This window comes from Quercus suber, unplaced genomic scaffold, assembly GCF_002906115.3.
Source record: "Quercus suber isolate HL8 unplaced genomic scaffold, Cork oak 2.0 scaffold_25, whole genome shotgun sequence".
In the NCBI taxonomy this organism is placed as follows: domain Eukaryota; kingdom Viridiplantae; phylum Streptophyta; class Magnoliopsida; order Fagales; family Fagaceae; genus Quercus; species Quercus suber.
Window position 1 is genome coordinate 1,575,625 of NW_027069490.1, and position 16,117 is coordinate 1,591,741.

General features: G+C 31.8%; 1 pseudogene; it reads right to left on the reverse strand.

Moving 5' to 3' along the window:
- Positions 1-5,142: 5,142 nt before the first annotated feature.
- LOC112025655 (agamous-like MADS-box protein AGL104) lies at positions 5,143-15,366 on the reverse strand (annotated as a pseudogene).
- Between the last annotated feature and the right edge of the window lie 751 nt (positions 15,367-16,117).

Genomic DNA, 16,117 nt, shown 5'->3' on the forward strand with positions numbered 1-16,117 from the left:
TTTCCCCTCTGTAACACAATTCTCTGATTAGATTTTTTTTTCCTTCACTTATCGTTCAATAGTTCCAACTTGCAAAGGAGAACAAATTTGCAACAGTAATTATTTCATTCCTCTCTACCAAAATCCCAATTCTTTACTTTGAATTTCAAGCTTGATTTTCTTTTTTCTCCAAGAAATTTTTGGTTTGATGGATTCCAGGCAAAAGTTACTTATTTTTCATACATAAAGTGTAAAAAAATAAAAAGAAGAAGAAGAAGAAAGAATGAATGAAGTAAAAGATGAAAATTTTAAACATAATACCTATATTGCTCTAAATTTCTTTTACAGGGAACATCCTTCACTTATCGTTCAATAGTTCCAACTTGCAAAGGAGAACAAATTTGCAACAGTAATTATTTCATTCCTCTCTACCAAAATCCCAATTCTTTACTTTGAATTTCAAGCTTGATTTTCTTTTTTCTCCAAGAAATTTTTGGTTTGATGGATTCCAGGCAAAAGTTACTTATTTTTCATACATAAAGTGTAAAAAAATAAAAAGAAGAAGAAGAAGAAAGAATGAATGAAGTAAAAGATGAAAATTTTAAACATAATACCTATATTGCTCTAAATTTCTTTTACAGGGAACACTTTACCATGGACTAATAATATTGTTATATAATGAATGATAATTGTTTAGGGGATTTGTATTTGTTGGCAAATACTTTTTTTGTTGGCAGATACTTTATGCAGTGATGATATATTATGCAGTACATTATGGTAATACATAATTTAGAGTAATATTGAAGACTTGTGGTTAACCATAGTAGACAATTAGTATACCAACAAAAAGAGTAGACAATTAAAAGTTATTGTCATTTATATTTATTGAAAATGTATTCTCCTGTCAAATTTATACACACACACACACACACACACACACACACACACACACACAAATGGTTGATATCTATTTGTGTGTGTACGTACATACTTACGTACGTTGCTGTCCATGTATATGAGCAAGATGAGTGGTAGAGATCATGAAAATTTGACAACTAATTAATTTTGATTGTATCTATTGTCAAAATTTTAGTATGAAAACCAAATTCATTCTTGGTTTTTTATTTATAATGATTACATTAGTTGGTTTACATAATACACATGTTTTAAATTATACAATAAATATTTTTAAAAAATTGCATACCAAACATTCTCAAACTCATTTTCAAGATCGTTACCAAACACTGGAAAATGAGACAGTTTTCTAGAAAATGCTCTTTGGAAAATGAACCATTTTTCAGAAAACGTTAATGCTGAAACAAACAGAGTGTAAAACTTGTTTTCCTTCTTGAATTTCATTTATTTATTAATGATGAATTTCCTATAACCCATTTAGTGTGTCATCTTTGATGTTGATTGGGTGTTAAGATGGTTGCTGGTGTGAACTGAGACAAATATAGTTCAAGGAGATCTCGTCCACCGGGCTGTGAACCTACCTGAAAAGCCGTTGTTCCCTGATACATATTTTGAATGTCAGATGTCAATACTAATTATTAATAAAAAGTGTTTTACATTTTTATTAACAAATTTTTTCTTATAATTAAGAAGACCATTAATTGCATTTAATTGAAGAACATAATTAATTTACTGCTTCTTTTTTTGAGGAACAAATATAATGCTTCTAAATACCTGTAATTAAGATTTGTCATCTCTAATAAACATATTATATGACTATGTAATTGTGAAAATATTTATTATTCAAATATAGGGTAGAGACTTCCGCTGCTTTTGTAATAAAATCTGGGTCATTTCATTGCTTTCTCTCTAACTCCTGTTTAAGACTTGTGATATGTTTAGAATAAAGAGAAATGAGAGGAGAAGAAAGTAAATGGGTCAGTAATAGAGAGATGGAAGGATTCTATGATTTTTTTTTTTTTTGGGTCTATTATAAGAGAAATGGAAGTGAATATATATACACTGTTTTCTGAAGAAAATATTAGTGTTTTATGCTTTAGTGGATTAATGTTTTTAAAATCTCATTGCTGTTTGCTTCGTTATAACATGTGGGCCAAATTCTGCCCAAGGCTTCGTTGTTTGGCATAAACTGTTTTTTGTTGATTTTCTTTTTCAGCTAAAAGCATTTTCAGAGAAAAGTACTTGTTTTTCAATGTTTGCTAATTGTTTTCTAAAGAAAAATTATGGAAAATATTTCCTGCATTTGGCTTGTACGAAAAAAAATCACCAATTTTCCTATATTTTTATATAGAAATAACATGACAACTGTCATTCATCACTTAAAAATATTAATTAATACAAAACAACTAAAATCAATCTAAAAATTAAGTGCGATAAAAATAAAAATATTAAAATATTATACTAATAAGCACAAACAAAAGAAGAGTACAAGAAAAAGACCTAACACAATTAATAAAAACCATCAAATAAACATACCCAAAAGAGAAAACTACAGTAAAAAGAAACCATGGCTAAATAAATAGTATCTATTTTCCATCTAAACCATTTATTGGTTGGAGCTCAACCTTCTCATTTATCTTTTTTTATTTATACGAGATATGATTTTACTTTAACCTAATTTAAATGTATGTGTGTGAAGTTCTTTTTTTGAGACTTGTTGTGTGACCACACAACGTTAAGGGTGCATGGTGGTGCTTTCCCATTACCTAATTACACATTTACATGCATAATTACAAATACTTGAAACCTTCAAAATGACAATTGGAAGTTATTTTTGTATGATCTTTAAAAGTTTAGGGCAATTCTTAGAAGTTTTAGGAATATCAAGGTTATTTTAGAGGCTATATGGGAGGTGGTTTTTGTTTTTTTTTTAGGGGGGCGGGGGGGTGTGGGGGATTATTTTTGTCATTTTGGTGGATTTAAGGATATTACAATCACACCAGACGTTTTAAAGGTATTATGACCATTTTGGAGACTTTAAAATCATTTTAGTTATTTTGTAAGTTTAGATGTATTTTAGTCAAATAAAAAAAAATCTTGAAAACTTCTAAAATAACCAAAAAAGAAGAAGAAGAAGATGTATTTTGGTCATTTTTAGGTTTATAGTGTATTTTAGTCATTCTAGCTAGACAATTTAGGTTTTCTTTTTCTTTTTTTTTTTTTTGGGTTTTTTTTGGTATTGTTAGAGGATATAAGGATATTTTGATCATCTCAAAGGTTTTTGGGGGGCATTTGGGAGGTTTGGAGGGCGTATTTTAATAAATTTGGATATTTTAAGGGCATTTATATTATTTTGGAGGTTTTCATAATATTTTGGGGAGAGAAACAATGATTTTTGTTTTTTGTATAATTTAATAGTGCAAAATAACTAAAATTTAAATATTTTGTAGATGAGATAACTATTGATCTGTAATGATATATTTTGTAAATACCAAGAGTTCTATTTTGTGGGATTTAGATCCTCTAGATTTCCTAAGATACTCTACTAAATAGATTTCCTTAAATCTTAATCATTTTTTAATAATTTAATGGTCAAGATTCTGCCATGTCAGCATTCCACTAACAATAATCTTAATTGTTTTTTTTTGCAACATTATTTTATTATTTTAAGAATATTGTTAGTAGAATGCTGACATAATAGAATTTTGATCATTAAATCATTAAAGAGTGGTTAGAATTTAAGAAAATTTACTGGTAGGTACCCTAGGAAATTTAGAGGATCTTAATCCCTGTTTTGTGTATAATTTTACAGAGCAAAACAACTAAATTTTATATATTTTTTAGATGAGATAGGCAAATAGCTATTGATATGTAATAATATATTTTGCAAATACAAATGTTATAAAGAGACAGTATAATCTAAAAAGTGATTTGTAAAAAAGAAAATCAATAAATATTATTTTTTTAATTTTTTTTTAAATTCATAAAAATATTAAGTTATAATATGAACAAAATTTAGGCCGTATAACTTGAACCTAACATTTAATATATCTTTCACTCAATGTTATTGTATTCAATTTAATTAAGTACCTGCCGGGTAAAATTCAGCCCATGGGGACAAGTTTGCATCAATAACTTGTCCAAAATCAGGACGTTGTAAATTATTACGTTTATTTTTGTTATATTTTAGAGGTTTTCAAGGTTTTTTTAATTATTTATTATTATTATTATTATTATTATTATTATTATTTTATTATTATCATTTTTGGATGCATTTTGGTATTGTTAGAGGATTTAAGGATATTTAAGATCATCTCAAAGGATTTTTGGGAGGTTTGGAGGGTGTATTTTGGCTATTTCGAATGTTTAAAGATATTTTAGTCATTTGAAAGTGTTGAAGGTATTTTGGTAAATTTGGATATTTTAGGAGCATTTATATTATTTTGGAGATTTTCATAATATTTTGGAGAGAGAAATAGGGATTTCTGTTTTGTGTATAATTTTGCAGAGTAAAACAACTAAATTTCAAATATTTTGTAAATGAGATAACTATTGATATATAATAATATATTTTGCAAATATAGAGAATCCTGTTTTGTGTATAATTTTATAGAGCAAAGCAACTAAATTTGTAGATGAGATAACTATTGATATGTAATAATATATTTTGCAAATACAGTTTTGTATATACTTTTATAGAGCAAAACAGCTAAATTTCAAAAATTTTATAGATGAGATATCTTTGGATTTGTAATAATATATTTTGCAAATACAGAGAATTCTGTTTTGTGTATATAATTTTACTAAGCAAAACAACTAAATTTTTATAATCTAACAAGTGATTTGTTAAACGAAATGAATAAAAATTATTAAGTTATAATATTAACAAAATTAATTTATGCCATATAACTTGAACCTAACATGTAATATATCTTAAACTCAATGTAATTGTATCCAAGTTAAGTACCTGCCGGGTAAAACTCAGTCCATGGGGACAAGTTGACATCAATAACTTGTCCAAAATCAGGACGTTGTAAATTATTATTGTCCACCATACCACTTCTTAGGCTCATCTGATCATGAAGATTCATATTTTGTCCATGAAGAGTTGTTGGTGGCGGTAAGATTTCCGTCACAGGTTGCGGCTGATCTCTAGGGGAAGAGGAAGACAAACAAAAGGGTTATAGTATATAAGCCAACAAAAAGATATTGAAACCAATGTAACATAATTGTTTTTTTTTTTTATTTTTACCAATCCAATATAAGCACCTTAGGGGAAAAAGGCCATTTGAATCCAGAAAATTTAGAAGCTGGACTTGTGGATCTCTTTCAGGAAGCCAATCTAGCATATTTGTTGGATTTTCTCTTATAAGATCACTTATTTTTGTAGTATTTGGAGGCAGATATTCCTAATCATATCGGGAAGAAAATTAAATTACATAAATTTCTGTCCCATACTTTCATAGAAAATGCGTATAAAAATGTGTTTTGTTAATAAGATCATAGTGGCTTCTATAGGTACCTTTAAAATTGGAAGTGGTACTGGTACGCCGGAACTAAACTCTTTCTCTAAAGTTTTCTGTTCCATCATATGTCTCATAAGTTTATTTATAGATTAAGGGTTAGATGGAATAAAAAATACTAGTAGATTTTATACCTTGCGGATTTGTACACGTCTCAAAGTTTCCTGAAGGATTTGCTGTCGGTGTTCAGCCTCACACAAAGTTGTAATTTCGAAAGGATCTCCTTCAAATATTCTGCCAAGAAGTAGATAACAATGAGGAGATTCTTGATAATTTCTATCAAATACATAATTTCTATCAAATACGCATGGAAAATACAATACACCTTTATCTAATTAGAAAACTCGTCCCAGAGAGATGTTATGTTTACAACATTTTTACAACATTTTACAACAAATCACAGGTGGTTAATTATTATTAGTTCAAATTTGAACCTAACACTAAGATTATTTTTTTATCATAACAATAATAACCGGTAACAACCTGCAACTTAAGATTTGTTGTAAAAATATTGTGAAAATATTGTGAACATATCATTTCTTTTGTGATGAGGTTGAATATGGAGATTTTGAAAATATAAACGCAAGATTGGGAATTTCTTATATTGTAAATGGCAACTATCGTAATTTTTTTTTTTGAGAATAACAACTACCGTAATTGGTAGTGGTGCAATTGGATTTTGAAAGTGGATGAAAGTTTCTCTCATCCATGCCTCTCTCTTTTCTTTTCTTTTCTTTTTTTTTTTTCTTTTTTAATTACTAAATTATTTTTTATTTTCAGTTTCCCTTTTTTTTTTCACCAACATCTATCTCCCTATTTTTTTTGTCTCGTATTTCAATTTCTCTCTCACATCCACCCCTATCTCTCTCTCTCTCTCTCTCTTTTTTTTTTCTCTCTCATTCACCTCTATCTCCTTTTTTTCTCTCATCTCTCTCTCTCTCTCTCTCAAAGGTTTGAAGGTTCCCTACAAGCCCAATCAAAGGAATTTGATCAATGTCCTTTGCTTCTTCAATGGCAGCGATCTTGGCATGGAATCTTTCAGGTAAGGACCTAAGGATTTTCTTAATAATTTTGGATTCTGCAATACATTCTCCAAGGTTGAAAGCAGAATTCACAATATCCTTGAGTTTAGCATAAAACTCATCAAATGTCTCATCCTCTTCCATCCTTATTTCTTCAAAACTACTAGTGAGTTGTTGAAGTTTCACAGTCTTTACTGCCTTGGTTCCTTCATAGGTGGTCTCAAGAATGGTCCAAGCTTCCTTGGCAACTTCCGTGAATGATATTTTCTTGAATTTTTCATTGGTCACCCCACAAAACAAAGCATTCAAGGCCCTACTGTTGAAATTTGCCGTAATGATTGTTGCATCATCCCAATCCATCGACGATTCCTTTGGCTTAATCCAGCCAACTTTAACAGCTTGCCATACCTATTCACCTAGAGCCTGCAAAAAAAATTTCATATGAACTTTCTAGTACACATAATTAGTTCCATCAAATAAAGGAGGAATCAAAAGAGATTGTCCATGATCCATGACAACGGGGGTCAAGGATCACACTCAGGAAATTAATCCAATCAGAGTGAACCACTCTGATACCACTTGTTGGAAAATTTAGACCCCGATTGATAGATTAACAAGTTTCAAATCCAATTGTTAATTAGATTTATTATGAATAAAACTTGTTAAAAAAACAAACATCAATATCATGTAATAATGAATGCAGCGGAAAAGTAAATAAGACAAGATATGATGACTCAGGAAAACAATGAAACAAACCAGTTTCAAGTAAAAAACAGGAGGGAAACCTTCCCGAAAAGTAATCTACTATAGTAAAGAGAAGTTTCAGATCTAGTACAAACCTTTTGTCCCTAGACTTACAATCTCGTAGATGAACTCACAGCAGAAACCTTCTACGCTTCAGAACCTCTGAACTCTTCAATATATGAACGCCACCCTTTGATGTTGCACGGATCCAGTACGTGACTCGATACTCAGTCGACTCACTCACCAACTTAAGGAAGAAGAATGTTGGCTCAAAGTCTTCACTTCATAAAATGAAGATCAAGAAGCACTTGGTTACAAAACCTTAACGTGCAAAAGAGCAGTAGCTTCTTTCAGAGAGAATAAGGTATCGGTCACCTTTTGCATATGTTCTCTTGTTTTCTCTTATGTGAGGTCTTTAAAATAAGCCTTATATAGGTCTAGGGTTGTGAGAAAAGAAACCCTATAAAAATACATAAGCCTGGCCCAAAAATCAAATCTGAAAATTTCGATTTCCAGTAACCTCGATCGATCGGGAGGTGTCGAGTTTTAAACCTCGATAGATAGCTAGGTGTCGAGGAGGTGTCGAGAAGCTGTCGAGGGGACAGAAGCTTTCTCGATCGATCCACTAGCTGTCGAGAAGGTGTCAAGATTGCGATAAGAAAATACCTTAAAAAGCTTGATAGATAGCCAGCCGTCGAGAGGTGTCGAGCAGCTGTCGAGCTATCTGTCCAGCTTTAATGAACACATTTTCTTCACTTGTTTCTTGGTCCAATCTTCATGGCTTTAATACTAGACTTGAACAACATGTTTCTTCAAGTATTAAACACAACTTAGATATACCAAAATACAAGTAAAATGCGTTTTGTCAAAAAATTAGCTAACTACATAAAAGCATGACATATGTTCTTAACATGTGAACCACATATGTCCTAACACTTATAAACAAACATTGAAAATCTTCATTTCTTTTTATCTTTTTAAATTATTAATGATATGTAAAAAAACTCAATTCACTTATTTAAAATAGATGGATAAAATTTTACAAATTTCATATTATAGTTTATATTTTTTCAGATAATTCAATAGTTGAAAAAAAGAGAATTTAAATATTAGATATCTTTATTGGAAATATCACAAGGTAAGAAATTCATATTAGAGTTAAGGAGGATCATTTGTACAAGTGCGTGCCATTAAATGGATACCTGCCGGTTCTCCATATCTTCCAATTGAGACTTACAGCCAACAATTTCTTGTTGAATCTCCTGTAGGTTTATAAAAATTCTTCACAGTGATCACCTCAAAATAAAAAGATTCTTCAAAGTTTAAAAAGAAAAAAAAAACCAATCAATTTTCATGCATGCAATACCTCTATTCGAGAATCAGTACTCATCGGGTTGCATCACAGGGCAACAATATAAATTAAAATTGGCGTAAATGCACTTTTAGTCCCTACATTTTGACGTTTTTCCATTTTATTTTTTCCACTTTTAGTCCCTAAACCAATTAACGCGTTCCATTTTAGTCCTTGAAGTACTATTCCATCAGCCAACTAACGGAGGAACTGACCTGAGCATTAAAATATTATTAAAAAAATTATTTAACATTTTTAAATGCCAAAATTAAAAAAAAAAAATTAATTACTCAATTTAATGTTACTGTAGAAATAATAGAAACCCACTGAATCAAAGAACCCAACAACCCAGCAACCGAAAGAACATGATCTCAAAGACCCAGCAACCTAGCAATCAAAGAACACGATCTCAACCCTGGCTTCTGGCGCCCGATCTTCGAACCTGACTCCTCCTCCTCGGCGTCGGCCCCACCCGATCCAATCCCCACCTCGGAGTCCGATTCGCTCTTGATAGGGTGGCCATGGAGATCGATGCCTTGTAAGGTATCCTTGGCAGCCTTAGCGACTTCGATTCGCTTGAAGAAGACGAAAGCATAGCTGCGAGAAGAGTAGGAGGTGACGCAATCGAGCACACCATACTGGGCAAAGAGATCCATGAGATCTGAGTCCGCAACGTCGTTGGCATGGTTGTTCATCATCATCGGAGTAGCTGGCGTCTTCGATTCGTCGGAGTTGCCGCCGATTCTTCCTGGCTTGGTGTTCATCATCATCGATTTGTTGTTCAAAGGCAGCATTTGCGGATCGATTGGGAATTTGGATCTAACCACGGAGAGAGAGAGAGAGAGAGAGAGAGAGAGAGAGAGAGAGAGAGAGAGAGAGAGAGAGAGAGAGAGAGAGAGAGAGAGAGAGAGGGGTGTGTGTGGGGGGGGGNATAAAAATATTAAGTTATAATATGAACAAAATTTAGGCCGTATAACTTGAACCTAACATTTAATATATCTTTCACTCAATGTTATTGTATTCAATTTAATTAAGTACCTGCCGGGTAAAATTCAGCCCATGGGGACAAGTTTGCATCAATAACTTGTCCAAAATCAGGACGTTGTAAATTATTACGTTTATTTTTGTTATATTTTAGAGGTTTTCAAGGTTTTTTTAATTATTTATTATTATTATTATTATTATTATTATTATTATTTTATTATTATCATTTTTGGATGCATTTTGGTATTGTTAGAGGATTTAAGGATATTTAAGATCATCTCAAAGGATTTTTGGGAGGTTTGGAGGGTGTATTTTGGCTATTTCGAATGTTTAAAGATATTTTAGTCATTTGAAAGTGTTGAAGGTATTTTGGTAAATTTGGATATTTTAGGAGCATTTATATTATTTTGGAGATTTTCATAATATTTTGGAGAGAGAAATAGGGATTTCTGTTTTGTGTATAATTTTGCAGAGTAAAACAACTAAATTTCAAATATTTTGTAAATGAGATAACTATTGATATATAATAATATATTTTGCAAATATAGAGAATCCTGTTTTGTGTATAATTTTATAGAGCAAAGCAACTAAATTTGTAGATGAGATAACTATTGATATGTAATAATATATTTTGCAAATACAGTTTTGTATATACTTTTATAGAGCAAAACAGCTAAATTTCAAAAATTTTATAGATGAGATATCTTTGGATTTGTAATAATATATTTTGCAAATACAGAGAATTCTGTTTTGTGTATATAATTTTACTAAGCAAAACAACTAAATTTTTATAATCTAACAAGTGATTTGTTAAACGAAATGAATAAAAATTATTAAGTTATAATATTAACAAAATTAATTTATGCCATATAACTTGAACCTAACATGTAATATATCTTAAACTCAATGTAATTGTATCCAAGTTAAGTACCTGCCGGGTAAAACTCAGTCCATGGGGACAAGTTGACATCAATAACTTGTCCAAAATCAGGACGTTGTAAATTATTATTGTCCACCATACCACTTCTTAGGCTCATCTGATCATGAAGATTCATATTTTGTCCATGAAGAGTTGTTGGTGGCGGTAAGATTTCCGTCACAGGTTGCGGCTGATCTCTAGGGGAAGAGGAAGACAAACAAAAGGGTTATAGTATATAAGCCAACAAAAAGATATTGAAACCAATGTAACATAATTGTTTTTTTTTTTTATTTTTACCAATCCAATATAAGCACCTTAGGGGAAAAAGGCCATTTGAATCCAGAAAATTTAGAAGCTGGACTTGTGGATCTCTTTCAGGAAGCCAATCTAGCATATTTGTTGGATTTTCTCTTATAAGATCACTTATTTTTGTAGTATTTGGAGGCAGATATTCCTAATCATATCGGGAAGAAAATTAAATTACATAAATTTCTGTCCCATACTTTCATAGAAAATGCGTATAAAAATGTGTTTTGTTAATAAGATCATAGTGGCTTCTATAGGTACCTTTAAAATTGGAAGTGGTACTGGTACGCCGGAACTAAACTCTTTCTCTAAAGTTTTCTGTTCCATCATATGTCTCATAAGTTTATTTATAGATTAAGGGTTAGATGGAATAAAAAATACTAGTAGATTTTATACCTTGCGGATTTGTACACGTCTCAAAGTTTCCTGAAGGATTTGCTGTCGGTGTTCAGCCTCACACAAAGTTGTAATTTCGAAAGGATCTCCTTCAAATATTCTGCCAAGAAGTAGATAACAATGAGGAGATTCTTGATAATTTCTATCAAATACATAATTTCTATCAAATACGCATGGAAAATACAATACACCTTTATCTAATTAGAAAACTCGTCCCAGAGAGATGTTATGTTTACAACATTTTTACAACATTTTACAACAAATCACAGGTGGTTAATTATTATTAGTTCAAATTTGAACCTAACACTAAGATTATTTTTTTATCATAACAATAATAACCGGTAACAACCTGCAACTTAAGATTTGTTGTAAAAATATTGTGAAAATATTGTGAACATATCATTTCTTTTGTGATGAGGTTGAATATGGAGATTTTGAAAATATAAACGCAAGATTGGGAATTTCTTATATTGTAAATGGCAACTATCGTAATTTTTTTTTTTGAGAATAACAACTACCGTAATTGGTAGTGGTGCAATTGGATTTTGAAAGTGGATGAAAGTTTCTCTCATCCATGCCTCTCTCTTTTCTTTTCTTTTCTTTTTTTTTTTTCTTTTTTAATTACTAAATTATTTTTTATTTTCAGTTTCCCTTTTTTTTTTCACCAACATCTATCTCCCTATTTTTTTTGTCTCGTATTTCAATTTCTCTCTCACATCCACCCCTATCTCTCTCTCTCTCTCTCTCTTTTTTTTTTCTCTCTCATTCACCTCTATCTCCTTTTTTTCTCTCATCTCTCTCTCTCTCTCTCTCTCTCTCTCTCTCTCTCTCACAGTTTCCATTTTTCTCTTACCGTCATCTATCTCCCTATTTTTTCTCATCTCAATTTATCTCTCTTACCCATGCCTATCTCTCTCTCTCTCTTTTTCCCTCAGTTTCCCTCTCTCTCACATAATTGTTTTTCATCTCTGTTTTCCTTTTTCTCATACCGAGGCCTATCTCAAAATTCAAATTTATCTAACTACAAATTTACTCCTCTCTCATATCTATTGACTCCAAATTCTCTCTCTTAAATTTCAGTCTTTCTTTCATAGTCTCCTTGAAGAGACTTTTTCTCCGTTTCTTTGTTTTCATTGTAGCTTTGATAATTAGTTTTAAGGGTTTTCTCTTTGACTTTCAAGTAATCTTTTGCATCTCTTTAATTTTTAATTTGATTTTTCTTAATTTGTTTGTATATTCTTCAAGTAGTAATGGTGTTTTTATTTTTATTATTTTTTTTTATAGAATTAGTGATGGTGTATATTGGTGTTATTGTATTGTATATATGGTGTTTTTCAATTTTATATTTATTTTATTATTCTTTTTTCCAAAATTGCATAAATAGAAATAGAAATAGAAATAGAAAATGTAATATATAGAGACTGGTTGCTCTCAAGTAACAGAGGTTTCTCTATGAAGTTTGTGCGGGTCGCAAATGAGGCCAATGGGCTCAGCCCCACTTGGGCTCACAACTAATTTGTTTGTAAGGCTGAATTTCCTACTATGGGTGATCCTACAACCAAGGACTCACTGAGATCACCTTTCTCCTTCTTGGCGACACAATCTTTCCTCCCAACTGCTCTCCGGACTCTCTTTTTCTCCCCTTTTTCTGACCAACCCATTCTTTCTTCTCCTTCCCTCTTATTTATAGTGCTCAGCTCAGGCGAGGGTCATTAATGCTTCTCATGTTTGTGCAACAGAGGGTCCAGTAGGATTTTCTCTAAATGGGAGGTTAGGTATGGGTGGCTTTGGGACTTGGTGCCCACATTCGTTGGCAGCTCGGCAGAGTCAGGGCGCGTTGAGTGCTACGGAAGGTCCAATTAGGGGGGTGGTAAGTGGGAGTCTAGGTCTGGGTGGCTTTGGGACTTGGTGCCCACATCAGGTCAGAGCGAGGTGCTGGCGTTTGGAGGGCCTCTTTGAGCCGAACAAAGTTGAAGTGCCGTTCAATAAAAGTGCTCGGTAAAAATTATGCCGATCATAACTTACTAATGAAGCTCGGCACTCCCGAGCTGTGATAGCAAGGGTTGGGCCTTGGGGCGAAAGGAGAGAGAGAGAGAGAGAGAGAGAGAGAGAGAGAGAGAGAGAGAGAGAGAGAGAGAGAGAGATTTGATTTTGGGGAATGGTCTAGAGAGAAAAAAAGAGAAGTGGATGAGAGTGAAAAGAGGGGCGGATGAGATTTAATTGGGTTTGGTGGTTTCGGGTTGCTGCTGTGTTTATTTTAAATTTCTGTGTTTGTTTTTTTCCTGTGAATTTTATTATTTTTCTAGGTTTATGGGTTTGATTTGTCAGAGGATTCAGTGGAGGAAAGGGATTTTGAATGAATTTTTGCACGCTTAATTTTCTGGGCAACCTTCATGTTCTTTCCTGAAGAACATGAAGAACATGTTACTTTGTTCTTCCGAAAATAATGAAAAGAAAAAAAAAAGAAAAAATTTTAATTACTTTTTTTAATTGGTTAATGTTTGTTATTGTGTTCTTTGTGTTTGTGATCTTGTGTTAATGTTTAAATTTGAGTTTGTGTTTTTTGTATTTAGTAAGAATATGAATCATAGACGGGGAATAACATAAAGACATGAATATGTTCTTCTGGGTTCATCAAAAAAAGAATATGTTCTTTTGGAAAAAAAAATTGGAATAAAAAAAATTTATTTTAATTAAAAGAAAGTAAATTTTTTTTGTTTGAAAGAAAATAATTTTTTTTGTTTGTTTTTATTTTTTATTTTTTTAATTTAAATTGAGTAATTAATTTTTTTTTTTAATTTTGGCATTTAAAAAATGTTAAATAATTTTTTTAATAACATTTTAATGCTCAGGTCAGTTTCTCCGTTAGTTAGCTGACGGAATAGTACTTCAAGGACTAAAATGGAACGCGTTAATTGGTTTAAGGACTAAAAGTGAAAAAAAATAAAATGTAAGGATTAAAATGAAAAAAAGGTCAAAATATAAGGACTAAAAGTACATTTACGCCATTAAAATTTTATTAATTTGGAGAATCTAAGAGTACCAATAGGACAAATTCATCTGAATAAATTCAGATTCAGGGTCTTTGGGAATAGACAAAAAAGCAAACCTGGCTTTTTGATAGGTTTGATCTTGAGCCTTTAGCTTACCGAGGGCCCTTTGCAGAAACTGCAAAAGAATAGGAAAAATGGAAAATATTTATCATCATCATCATCTTACAGCAAGCTTTAAAACTGTGAAGTGGCCGACTGGCCCCTTAAAGGGTTACAAGAGTGCTTACCTCTTGGTTCTGCAGCCTTTGGAATTGCATGTTAACGTGAAAACAGAAACCATCAAAGAGAGAAAGTGTTTTTTTTTTTAAAAAAAAACATTAAGAAGAGAAAGTATTTATATAATAAATAAATAAAAAATAAAAACATTAAGATCAAAACAACAGAAGCTGTACTTGCTTAAAACTCAGAGAACTAAGATTTCCTTACCTTTCTCGCTCATGCTCAGGAAGATTAACATACCGTACCAGAATCTCTTCAATGCTTCAGCAGACCAAAAAACAGATAGTTTTACTTACACTGAATGGAAGATTATAAAATAATTTAGCTTAGACATAACCAAAGTACACTGTTAGAATCATGAACACACTTGCAGACATAAAATAATATATATTTTTTATTCTATCTTTGATATGATTATATAGAAGAATATTTGAACTTATGGTGTCCGTCATAATGGTTCTTTATAGAAATTGGGTTTGTGGTTTAGGTGGGATTCAAATCTATGTCCATGATAAAAGATTTTATCCAATTATGCTAATTGAAACCCCATTCTATCTCTCATATACAAGTATTCGGGTGCCTGTGTATATGTATCAGTGAAAAAAATAAAGTTTAAAGAGAGAGCAACAACATGGACAAAAAAGCAACCTCAACATCATAGAGACAGAAAGTTTATGAGCCTATTAGATAATATAAGGGAAGCAGAAATCTTAATCCACATCTTAATTAAGCATGCAAACCTCTTATTTCCAGAGAAGTGACTGAGTCTTCCTGATGGGGAAAACATGATGAGAACTACATCAACATCACAGAGAACAGAAAGTTCATATGCTTCTTGATAAGTCCATTTCTCCTTTTCGAGAAAGTGACTTGCCTGCTTGTTGTGTTCTCAATTCTCTTGATCTGAAGCTTCACTCTCCCCATCTCTTCACTCTTTGTTTCTTGAGGTTGTGTGTGTGTGCGTGTGTATTACCCCTTTTAGAGGAAGCAGACAGCTTTTTTTTGCTAATAGGATGATAATTTTCCTTTAGAGAAGAGTATCAAATCTGTCACTCGCATATATGATATAATAGAAGATATTTAATGGAACCCACATAAATAGTCTTGGAAACTAACACAAGAAAATGAGGATGAAAAAGTAGGATGAGCATTCAAAAGAAGAGGAAGGAGGAAGAAAAAATAGAAGATAAGTTTTGTCAGTGTCAGGCGACTTATAGAAGTTGACAAGAGAGAGAGAGAATGATTTTGTGTGTGACGGAGAGGGATTGTGTGTGACGGTGGTGAGGCTTAGGCATCTGGAAAGGTGGATAATTTCTGTAAGTTCTCAGGATTTTGAGCAATGTTTTGAGCTCACGATGATGTTCTCAAAAGCACAGAGGTCCCTTCCTTTACCCATTTGTAGAAAATTATTAGATACTGAACCAAACTAATAAATATAAATCATTTAGCCCAAACACGGGTTGTCTTAATGGTTAAGGGACGCACCAAGGTGAGTTGTAAATGCAAATGTCCCAATTTTGATCCCTAGCCAGGGATTTATCTGAACACAATCGATGCACGGGTCAATAATGCAGGTGGTTTGTACATCCGAAGTTCACTCGACAAGGGTAGATCAAAAGATCCAAAAAAAGTAATTCAAATATCTATTTATTATATTGTTAAAATAATATCAATCACATTTATTATTACTTCAATCCGTAAATATG